The sequence below is a fragment of the Xiphophorus couchianus genome, chromosome 14, assembly GCF_001444195.1.
Source record: "Xiphophorus couchianus chromosome 14, X_couchianus-1.0, whole genome shotgun sequence".
In the NCBI taxonomy this organism is placed as follows: Eukaryota; Metazoa; Chordata; class Actinopteri; order Cyprinodontiformes; family Poeciliidae; genus Xiphophorus; species Xiphophorus couchianus.
Window position 1 is genome coordinate 18,729,636 of NC_040241.1, and position 12,362 is coordinate 18,741,997.

Consider the following 12,362-nt stretch of genomic DNA (forward strand, 5'->3'; position numbering starts at 1 on the left):
GAGCTGAATACAAATACACACCACAGTTTCCAGGTTGTATTTAGTAAATCTAACTAGAAAATTGCATCTAATTTCTCTAATATGTGCAACTTTGGGCTGGTTTATTAATAAAATCCCAATAAAAACATGAAAGTTTGTAGTTGCAATGAGCCAAAATGTGAAAATCTTCTGCAAAGCCTTTGGTTGGCTGAGCAATTTGAATTTGTGCCCTTTTTGGCAACTGTTACATCAAATCTTGATAGATTCTGGCATGCTAGCCTCCCAGAAGTCCCTCATTTCAGCTCCAGGTTTAAGTTCATGTGATAACATTTCCAGGGCATCTCTTACACATGTTAAATATCCTGATGTTGCAGAAACTGCCGCCCTCTGTCGAGAAAAAGTAGGGCAAGCCCGCTTGATGTCTGCTCCGACCCTACCAGACGACCTCATTCTGCTTTCTCTTTTCTTTTTTACTTTTCCAAATTCCCCCTAAACAAAACAAAGCAAGGTGAGCAAATAGGTTGTAACAACAGCACTTTGAAACGGTAGATTATTGTCCAAATTTAAAGCCATGCTGAGTTATAATCGATACAGCCGGGGTTAGGCTGAGGAGGCCGAAGATGGATCAGAGCGGGATATGGAAGATGATAACTGCACAGACCACCGATGCTCTGCAATCAGGCCAAACATGACAGCTTGTAGACCCCACCAATTATTCAGCCCAGCCAAATCAATAGAGCTCTGGCTGATGGACGGCCATCATTTACTCAAACACATTTGCAAACACATAAATTATAGACCTGTTATGAAGTATGTGCCACCAGAAATTTTTCTTCAGGTTTCACTAAATATTAAGCATATTTTAAAGGGTGTCCCCTTTAAAATTCACATTTTGCACATTTTTGTACTTCCATTTGGGCTTCTACTGCCCAAGCGCTTAAAGAAACGACCCGACTGTTTTTTGGCAATAAATGCTTTTTGATGTCTCGAAAAAGAGACGTTTCAGAAAACGTCATGAATCTCCAAGCACTGCCCCTCAACCCCAACAAAGCCCAGCCTGTTACCTAGCAACCCAAGCGGAGCTCCAGCATGTTTGGTCAGCTGGCTTTACCATTGCATGTGCTGTACAATGGCTGCTAGAAAAGACAAGTCTTTTGTTGTAGACTTACATTTTAGAAACGACTCACTGCATTTTTGTTGGTTGAGGATAAAGCTCTTCTGCTTTTCAAAGACGTACGGTTATTTACACGCAGGATGTACAGACTTGCTTATGTGATTTGATTCATATTTAGTCGTCTTGTTAAGGTTTTTCTAGTCCTAAGCAGGGATGGGATCATCAAAATGTTTTTTTTTTGGCAAATTTGAGATGTCAATGTCACTTTTCACCTGGGAACTCTCCCATGAATTACAGCTTTTTTGTCAGGCTTCTGTGTCATTGTTGAATCTTGACCATTGATTTCTGCAGTGCTCTAAATGTTCTGGGTTCTTCTGTTGCCTCACAGATAAGTCGTCACTCTTGGAGTAATTTTGGTAGGCCAGCCTCTCCTGGGAAGGATTACCACTGTTCCTGTTGTGAGGTGTGGATTTAAGAAAGAGCCACAATGCAGAACCTTGAATCGACATTATAAAAGAATTCATTAGTAAAAAATTGAGGCCTTACAAAAACTGAGGCAGCAAGGTAGCAGGTCAAAAATAACACTAGCAACGGAAAATAGACAGGTAGTAACAGAAGGAACCAATGGAGAACAAGTGAAAAGAGGAAGCTAAATATACTGAGGAGGGAGTGGAAAAGACAAAAAGACCAGAAGAGCTAATTACAGGTGAATGAATGCAGCTAGGGATGCAGCAGGTTGGGGAAAATGAGGAAGTTAGCAGTGTGGACGAGTTACACAATGGTACGTTGAGCTTTGGGGAGAAGACAAACAGAAACAGAACCAAAGGGAAAACAAAAGCAAATACTAATCTACTGAGATGAATCCAGAACATAAATAATGAGAATAACTAAACTAACACAAGGAATAAATTAAAATGTCTAGACATGAGAAAAACAAACAATAAAGAAATGGTCAAAACTGAAAATAACAAAAACTAAAAGTCCAAACATCTGAGGATCATAACAGTTCCATGTTTTCTCCATGTGTCTCACTGTGGTTCATAGGAATTCAAAAGCTTTAGAAATGGCCTCATAAGCTATTTCAGACTGATAGATGTGAGTTTGTTCATCTTTTGTTTTTTGGGGGGGGATTGGAGCATAATGTGTTGAGATCTTCCAGGCTCTATTTCAGAGATTTCTTTGAGCTCTGGCAGTCATCAGGCGAGGGAATGTTGCTAGTGAAATGAAACCCATCGTCACTGTTAATTCATGATTAGAGTTTTTACAAACTACAAGAAGCAGAAATTGCACACTTTTCCATATTTTAACGCGACTGAAGCTTCGCTGACAGGCAGATAGATACATGGTGGTTTCAGTGAGCCTGTAAGCCCCATGAGATGAGTCACCTTCCTCCTCCCAAGACCCCCTGGGATCGTATCACAGCGAGCCTTGTCAGTAATGAGCTGCGACACACATTACAGCGTAGGTGATTCAAAAAAAAAAAAAAAAAAAAAAGCCAGGCTCACTCTGCAGATAAACGAGTCCCAGGGGAGCTGGGGTCGGAATGAGAGAAGCATCTCAGTCAGCAGATTGTCAGGTTGCACTCTTACCACGGTGCATCTGCCCGTCTCACCCCCTCACCCCGCCTCCAGGGGGCTCACCTGCGCCACGCCGTTGCTGTACGCCTCGCTTTTCAACACCTAGACCGTGCCCCGAGCCCTTGATTCGGGTTCGCAGTTCCAGATGTTATCGTCTGAGGCGGTGGAGATTGTAATTCAGCTCACATGTTGTCCATTTGTGGGGCTGTTAGCCATTGTTCTTGGCTGCTGTTGAGTTTTAATGCCCCTGACTCAAGGGCTCGGCAACAGAATCAGCGCCTTGCTACAGAAGTCCTCACAGTCCCTGCCAAGTCGCCTCCAGTCATCTACTCTCCACATGTTCAGCTCTTTTTCTCACTGATTCACTCCGACTGCGGCGTTGGCTTTATTCTTCTAACGGCTTATAATTTATTCTTTGAAAATTACACACATTTTGCTTCACAATACAATGCCATGTTTCTTACACCAAATTTCACTTAAAAGCATCAAATTCTAGGCTTCATTACTTCATCATTTCTGAAGTGCTGTGTAAAACCTCTAAGCCAAACCCAAGATTTTATATTTTTTGCTTTAAAGGGGATCAAAGACATAAAGTCCAATGAAGAAAATAACTTTAAAAGATTATAAGAAAGTCTGGTATGCTTGTGAGGATATTTTTCTTGGCTTATGAAGGACAAGCTACCCATTTAGACACTGCTTATAACCATGCAATAATATCTTACATTTTTAAAATTTAGTTTTGAATGCAGCACTTACAAAAGGTGTTTATTTCATGTGATAGATCGACACAAAGTGGTGCAATATTGGGAATTGGTAATACAAGTTCACTAATAAAACCTGAAATGTCTGGATATGTATTTCACTTTGATTCCCTAAAATAAAATCTGGTGCCACAATCAGTGTTACTTGTCTGCTGAAGTCAGAGCAATCACTTACTGTGTCTTGGTGAGAGGCTAACATCCAGCAATTCTTCCACAGATGTACTGACAAACTCCTGAGAAGAAATTAAACAAAAAACAGGATTGGTAAATGTTCACTGGGTAGTTGTAATTATATGTTGAATATTTAGTTCTAAATATATGAAATTTTCACTCAATTTAAGGTCCTTTTTTATTCAAGTTCAAAATGGTTTTTCAGTTAGTTATTTCTACCTTCACGCCTTGTAAAAATATTTTTTGCCATTCATGTTTAAAAGAGTTATTCTGATACTGTGAAGTGTTAAAATGAGAAACTTTAATGATTGTAAAAAAGACAAATTCTTGCATTTAAAAATTTCATCTATTTTAAATTCCAAATCTTTGGTATCTATTTTGTCCAACTTTTATATTCTTCATTTTATGTATTTTATATTTAATTTCCTTTTGGGATTAATAAAGTATTTTTGAATTTTCAAATATCTTCTAAAGTTGGATTTTATTTTTTCTATTTGAAACAAACATTTTTTCCCCCAATTTACCTCCGTACTATATGGTCTGCAGCCTGGACGGCCACCGAAGGTTTGGAATGGACAGATGGAAAAAGGGAAGTATGTGTTTGTCTCAATTATTAATTGGCAGAAAATACGGGCAGCGTATGAAAGGTGGGGAGCAACCGTTGTCAAGGCGAACATGTCGAAGAGGACCAAAATCACAAATGAATCTACTGTTCATCTCAAATGTTTTAAATAAGCTCTAAATGTTTCCCAAAGTCCTTTGAAAGTGCACAGAAAGGACTAGTGCTATTTGATTTTCTCTGTGTAGAAGAAAAGTGTGGTCTCGCTCCCCGTTTTCTCATTAGACACTTCGATAAATTACCAGAAGTTCTGTGAAAAGCACAAAGGAAAGGGTACGGGGCTCTCAGGGAGCACATCTACACATCAAGAAAGGCAAATAAGTGGCTTTTAATGCACTCGCTGAGTCAGACAGAGAAGCAAATGCCAAGCGCCCACAAGAGTACACAGCTGCTTCGAGCAAGTGTTGACAGCTATCTTTATAGGAATTAAATATTGCTCTGAGCCCCGCCCCGAGTAAACTGGCTCACACCTGTGACTCGGATCACTCAGGCTCAGACTCCACCTCCCTGACTCAACGCGCGCCGCCGTTTGGCGCTCTCATCCCACCGCGAACTGTCAGAGCCGAGGAAACACACCTTCAGAAGACAGACATGCTGACATCCCCCTCACACCCCGTCCACGTACACAACCACACGGCTGCTATCCTCTGGCTGGGAGTTCGCCTGCAGCCAGCTGGTACTGTCATGTCTGATAGGCTGGAACAGAGACAGAGAGGGAGGGAGGGGTGCAAGGAAAACTTCTGCAGCACAACGTGTTAGTAAGACGATGGATGGATGGATGGATGGATGGATGGGTGGATGGATGGATGGATGGATGGATGGGTGGGTGGATGGATGGATGAGTGGGTGGATGGATGGGTGGGTGGATGGATGGGTGGATGGATGGATGGGTGGGTGGATGGGTGGATGGATGGATGGGTGGGTGGATGGATGGATGAGTGGGTGGATGGATGGGTGGGTGGACGGGTGGGTGGATGGATGGATGGATGGATGGATGGGTGGATGGATGGATGGATGGATGGATGGGTGGGTGGATGGATGGATGAGTGGGTGGATGGATGGGTGGGTGGATGGATGGGTGGATGGATGGATGGGTGGGTGGATGGGTGGATGGATGGATGGGTGGGTGGATGGATGGATGAGTGGGTGGATGGATGGGTGGGTGGACGGGTGGGTGGATGGATGGATGGATGGATGGGTGGGTGGATGGATGGATGAGTGGGTGGATGGATGGGTGGGTGGACGGGTGGGTGGATGGATGGATGGATGGATGGGTGGGTGGATGGGTGGATGGATGGATGGATGGATGGATGGGTGGGTGGATGGATGGATGAGTGGGTGGATGGATGGGTGGGTGGACGGGTGGGTGGATGGATGGATGGATGGATGGATGGATGGATGTTCTTCCTTTAAATAAAGTCTGAAAACCCACCCACTTCTGAACCATAATGAATGAAACACTGACCAACATTCTGTATTTGATGTGTATGATTTTGGTGATGGCTCTCATCAAAATGTAATGTTTGTTCGGTTATTGGTGTTTTCTTTATAACTGTAATTTTCTGTCGTTATTATGTAAAGAACTTTGAACCGCCTTGCTGCTAAAATGAGCTACATAAATAAACTGGGTGGATTGATTGATTCCTTTCTTACATCAGTTTTTGATTTGTTCATTTTCCTTCCTTTCTTGCTTCCTTCCTTCAGTCCTTCCTTCCTTCAATTTTTTGCTCACTTTTCTTCCTTTATTCCACCCTGTGCTCCTTTCTTCCTTTCTTCAATCATCCCTTTGTTCTTTTGCTTATTCATTCCTTCTTTTGCTCAGTCCTTCCTTTGTTCAAACCTTCCCTCCTTTGTCCTGTCATCCGTTTGTTTCTGTTTTTTCCTTCCTTTGTTCATTTGTTCCTTCTTTTGTTCACTCACTCCTTCATTCCGCTTTTTCTTCCTCTCTTCATTTTTCATTCCTTCCTTCAATCGTTCCTTCCTTCTTCAGTGTTTTCCTTCCTTAGTTCGTCCATTTGTTTCTTTGCTCATTCCTTCTTACTGTTGTTCTTTTGTTTCTTCCTTTCACTTGTTCCTTCACTCATATCTTCGTTTAAAAGTACTCTTACTGTGTTAGTTATCATTCTCAGTCTATAGATCCCCCTTGGGGGTTGGGCCCGTCAACGATGAAAGTCTAGCTCAGCCACTGCTTCCGCTACACGACACCCCAAAAAAACCTTAATTTGTACAATGACTTAGACACGCTTTTTCTTCAAAACAATGACTACTGCTTTTGTTTAAATTTAACATTGGATCCTCAGTTTGTTCTCTAGTAGGTACAAAAAAATTAATAACATAATTTTATAGTTTTAGTATTTTTTGTCCTGCTTTAATAGTTTTGGTGGTTTGGAGGCCACTGCCTCACACAAAATAATATGAATTGTTCTTGTCATTCCTGCTATAAAGAAGCACCGCTTCACACGTGTTCCCTTCGGCATGACCTGCAGAACGCTGCGACATTTGAACAGGACAATGTGAAGTCCTCACAATCACAGCCTCAGAGATTAACACCCATCCAGGGAACCCTCGCCTGTTGCATGTTTTATTCACAACCCCTCTCTGTGCATTATCATACATATTTATAGACATAACTGAATCTACATGTGTGCACACATGCATGGAGGTGCAGTCAGAGCCACTTGCAGAGGTTCAGCCTCTCCCCGAGGGCTGAAGCTGTCGTTCCAGTCCTTCGCAGCGGTTACTGTTCGCATGTATCTCATGGATCGCCTCTTTGTGTGAGCCTCTGTGACTGAGATTGACTGATAGGCGACAGCCGCAGGGCAGGAGCGCGTTGAGTCATCCGAGGGTGCGGGGACGTGGGTGGGTGGATGGAAGGGGAAATTGGTGGAAACATTTTTTTTAGGCGGAGAGGAGGGGTTGGAAGAGACGGAGTCAGGTGGAGGTAGGCTGTCGATCAGGCTGCCACTCGGCCTCATGGGAAACTGGTTGCAACGCTGCTGGAGGGTACACAGTTTGAGGAAGCTGGAATAATGTGGGGAGAGGGGAAGCGGGGCTCAGGAGAGAAGGGTAAAAGGTTAAAACACAAAACTCAGGAGTCATCTCTAATTTCTTTATGCTTAGTTTCCAAGGTACCAGAGTTTCCTGTAATCTTTAAATGTGATCCCTACGGATTGTTCCTCAGGCTTTTTATGAAGTTTTTCCTGGACTTCAGCTACTTATTTCAGAGAAATGTTTTCTCTTTTATCACCTGTCAACCCTGACCTATGAATTAATTAGATAAGCTTCATAGCTTAACAGATAAACCAAGTGCTGAGTCTACAAAAGGACTTTCCAAACGTTTCATGAAGTTTAAAAAAAAGATTACACAAGATATTTGTTTATCCAGGCTTGGTTTCTTGTCCAATTCACAAAAAGCGATAACTTTGATTTCAGCAAAGTGTGTTGTGGTTTTCTGCAACCTTCTTAGTTTATTTACCTTCAGTTTGTTAAAATCATTGTGTTTAGAGTTTACATATTTCCACCGCTGACCACTGTAGGAATATCTGCTGAAGAGGCTCAATGTAAAAGACTTTTCTTATGAAGATAGCGTTATCTTACATTATTATTCTATTGCTTTTACTCTAGAACAGTAAGGAATTACCCAATGAAATATGCTATGGAAACCTTGTTACAAGTCAAGAGCCACTATTTTTCATTGAACACCTTAACATTCTTGCTAACTTTGAAAACATTTAGTGCGCTTAACTTCCTCTATATGAATTTTTCCAGATAAATACTAAAGTGATAACTTACGTACCTGTTTTGTAAGCTTACAGTTGAATAAAGTTCAATATCTGTGTCCTCCAACAGTGACTCTCCTCTTGCCGTTCTTCCACACACATTGCGGTTTGTAGCTAGAATGTCAAAAATGGGAAAATATTGATGATCAGTTTAAGAATGATGCATCTTTCAGGTCTTTAGTACATTTTTCTTTTTTATTAAAGAGGTTCCTGTGAAAAGCTGTGATAAGAAATGAGTAAAAAGCAGCCAAAGTGCAACAAAAACTTTTGAAAGACAAATAAGCCTTGAGAGTGACTAATGAAAATTGCAAGACGCTAAATCTTAGAGGAAAAAAATAGATATTTTAAGGTTGCTTTTAAACTCAGTACCGGTTAATGTGGAAGATGCAACAGCAAAGAGTTATTGGTTTAATAATTCTGCATTAAGTGAAGAATCAATGGCATCACTTGAAAAAAATCAAGATGCAACTGAAAGATGGAGAATTTTCTGCAACACTTTAAGCAGATCGGGGAAGAATTTCAAATGTAATTTGTTACCATAACTCGAACGAGGGCTTGTTGTTTGCCTGAACACATCCTCCTTCATGCTGGATTTACAAAGTCAGGTTTGGTCTGTGGTGGGAAAAGGAAATAGAAAAACTGCTGCCGTTGCCAGAGCAGAGAGTCAAATGCCAAGGCTGCTTCTTTCAGCTGGGAGATATAAGCTGTTGTAAATGTCGAGGGTCAAGTTGGGGTATTATTTTGCTGCTAATGTTCCTCCGGGTCAAAGGTCATTTAATACCTGCTCAAAATGACTGCTCAGACACCATATTGCTTATGAAATCTACTAATAATGCTCCTCTGGATTAATAAAAGCTTTTAGACTCCAGAAAAGATGTTCTGTGGACTCTTCTGCATCCACAACACATTCACATCCACCTTTTGGACCAATCATTAGCACTGCAGCCAGCTTTCGTATGCTTCTGACCTTTCGCTGATAGCCCCACTTTGGCCCTGTACTTTCTCAAAAGCATTACAAACATTTTTGATGATGTAATATTGTAATAAAGAAATGACATTTTATGGCATTTAGTTAAAGCGTGTGCATTTGGAGGAGAGGAGGAAAAAAAAAATCCCCAGCAAGAATATATTAATTCAGCTGGCATTCATCAAAATTACATTAGTTTCAGCCGAACCCAGTGTGAATTTAGAAGACTCAGACGGAGAGGCTTGTAAATATGACATCACTGTAATTCAAAAGTGGCCACAGGTGCAGCTTCATGCATTTATTAAAATGAAATTTGAATTTTGGAGCTGTTAAATGACAGGTTGTTCTGATGCCAGTCTGTACATTTAGTTCATTACAACCAGTAATAAATGATTTACTGGACTTTAAAGAGGGACACCTTCTCCTCTGAGACATTTCTGAAGAATCCTACAGAACTCAGGGAATAAGTTGTTCCTTGATTTTTGAGGAGGCATTTCTGCATCTAAACATCCATGCAGTGACATCAAAATGCATTTACACCCTCACAGATCTCTTCTCGTTTTGCAGTTTTTTATTTCACACTTTAACGTTTCAGAACCAACAAATTTTAATAAATCTGTGAAAGATAACCTGCAGTTTTCAAGTAATAATTTACATTTGTTAGTAATTAAACTAACAAATGTTATTTGAATTCTGTGCTTATATCTTCTTATAAAGTGAACAAGATACAACTGGTGTTGGTAGGTCCAAGATTTACGAAAACCAGAACCCCAAATTGTTTTTTATCTCCACTGGGGGGAGCTCTCCAGCTATAAACTAATGTTTCATAAAACAATGAACCGTTGGTGTTCATGGGATGATTTTGAATACACGTCCTAGGCAAATAGTTTGTGTTTTGTTTACTTCAGCTATTATTGTTAACTTTCCAGCTGACGTTATCAGCTAAACGTTTACATGACCATAAAAGATAAACTAACTGGTAAAGTGAATTTTACAACCTTATCTCAGTATTTTTCTTATGCGTGTTCAACTTTTCTTCTCTACATTGAGGCCTACAGGAACCCCCAGGTGGAACATGTTCCCACAGCTCTGTGAATCAGGCAGATAAGATCAGGTTTAACACTCCTGTTCTGCCGCCATCTTAAATACTGTCAAATTAAACTCTAAGAATCCATGCTTGTTAAACAATTAGGATGACATTAAATATTCTGTTTTTTACACAGATATGTTCTTATTATATGTCATAAGCAGCGGTAAACAGCAAAACTTAACCTTGATATCAACAAAGATGTATTTTCTGACTGACAAAATTTCTTTTATTACTGCCATTAACTACACTTTTTTATTCTCTTCATAGAAGGTACACCTCTCCTGGCACTGTGTTTAACAGACTCCTTCCTGAACTGGGCCGATCAGCTCAGCTATGATACACCTGGTCATGTTCTTCTGTGTTTATCGGCTGAATTTAGGAGTTATCACTGGCTCAGAGCTTCTGTTATTCACCTATTCATGATTTTAGACGTTTTACATAGGAACAAATGTGGGAATGTCCAACTATGTTCCTCAACAAAAGCGTAATTCTTTTAAAAATTATTTTACAAGATTTTAAAATGTCATTTTTTGTTTGATTATATAAATTATAAGTGTTGCTCAAATTTAGATTGAATATCTACATATGTCCAAATATGCTCATTTAAACTGAATATTTTCTAGATGCTATAATTGGTGTCATTTCCACAAATTATATTTTACCTGATTGCCTCTGGTGTCCTTTTAAGTGTCCCCGATTGGACATTATTTATCCAGGTCGAAACCGCAGGCTCCATTTACCTTTATTATTTTTCAAAACTTGTAGAGAAAATAATATATTCACTAGAGGTTCATGTCTAGCATTTAAAATTAATTTCGGACGGATTGATGAATTAGCTATCAGGTTAATTTAATTTAGTGTAAGTGCCATTAAAGAAGATTTAATCTCTTTTATAAAGAAGTGACTGAAGGATTAGTATATGGATTAATGTTGCTATTTAAAAGTTGAATAAAATCCAGAAATGAGATGGTGAAATTTTATGCAGAAGAGTATTTTTGAAGAGTGAAAGGAGACATTTAGTTCACTTTTATTGAGGATGTTAAAGAGTAATCTGCAAGAGCCAAAACAAGGAGGGATGATTAAACAAAAATGCTATATTTTGTTCTTGCCCGCGGTAAACACTCGATCCATTAATTGACTCCTTTTATAGAGGCTGTAAGAAAGTTTCAAGGTAAAATTGCATAAGCACGTCCCCATAACGAGAAAAACTCTGATCGGAGTGCAGAAGAAATAGAACAAATGCTACACTGCAAAAACACTAAATCTTACCAAGTATTTTTATCTAGTTTCTGGTGCAAATATCCCATTACATTTGAAATACGACAAATCTAACTTACAAGTAACTTTTCAACAAGATGTAGGAGCTTGTTTTAAGTCAATGCGTTCTTAATATTGATTTTAAAAAGTACTAGTTCCACTGGCAGATTATTTCACTATAACAATACATTTTCCCCATGTGATAAAAAAAAATAACCTGCCAGTCGAACTAAAACTTATACAAAAAAAACTTCTAAAGATTTTGTGTTTTCTAAATGTAAAGTTTACTATAGCAACCTTTTCTTGTCAAATGTGGTGAAAACTATTACTCATTGAGATCAGTGTTTCACCCATCTGCTAACCTGGGACGTGTACATGTTGCAGACAGTGCTGACAGTTGTACAAGCAGCAACGTCTTTCTGTTTCTCAAGGTGTTACTTCCTGGCATGTGGTCAAAGCCTTTGGCAAAAGTTAGAGATTCGTTCTGGCGCAACAGCTGCAGAAATAATAGATGCTGACAGCAAGTGTCATTCTGAACTGCTTACATGAAATATGAGTAATTGTCAATTTATAAAAGCAGTTTTAAAGCAGGTTGAAGAAGAGGTGGGACAAAGTGATTACGAGGTGAGAGCTCAAAACAGCTAAACACCAAAATTGGCTGGTATTTATTTATATTTTTTTTAAAGTGTGGTTAAATTTAATAATCGTGCCTTTTAGGCAACACATTTGGCAACAATTTAGCTGTAAGGTGAGCCGCTGAAAAGGGGTTAGCCGAAGATAGACGTAGATTATGAAAATGAATCAGAAATGAACTATTCCACAATGTTTTATGAGGTTATTTTAAAGACAAAATTGTTGTTAGTTTTGGCACTAAGACGTCTGGACAAATTAGTAGAATGTGATGCTGTTGAAGATCATAGTAAATAATCTAGAAATATTCTAGAAAATGATATTTTTTCTACAAATGTCATGAAAAGGATATTTATTTACCTGCCATTGATACTGGGACCATGGGACTTTTATTGTGGTGGCTCTTAATTGACCTTAC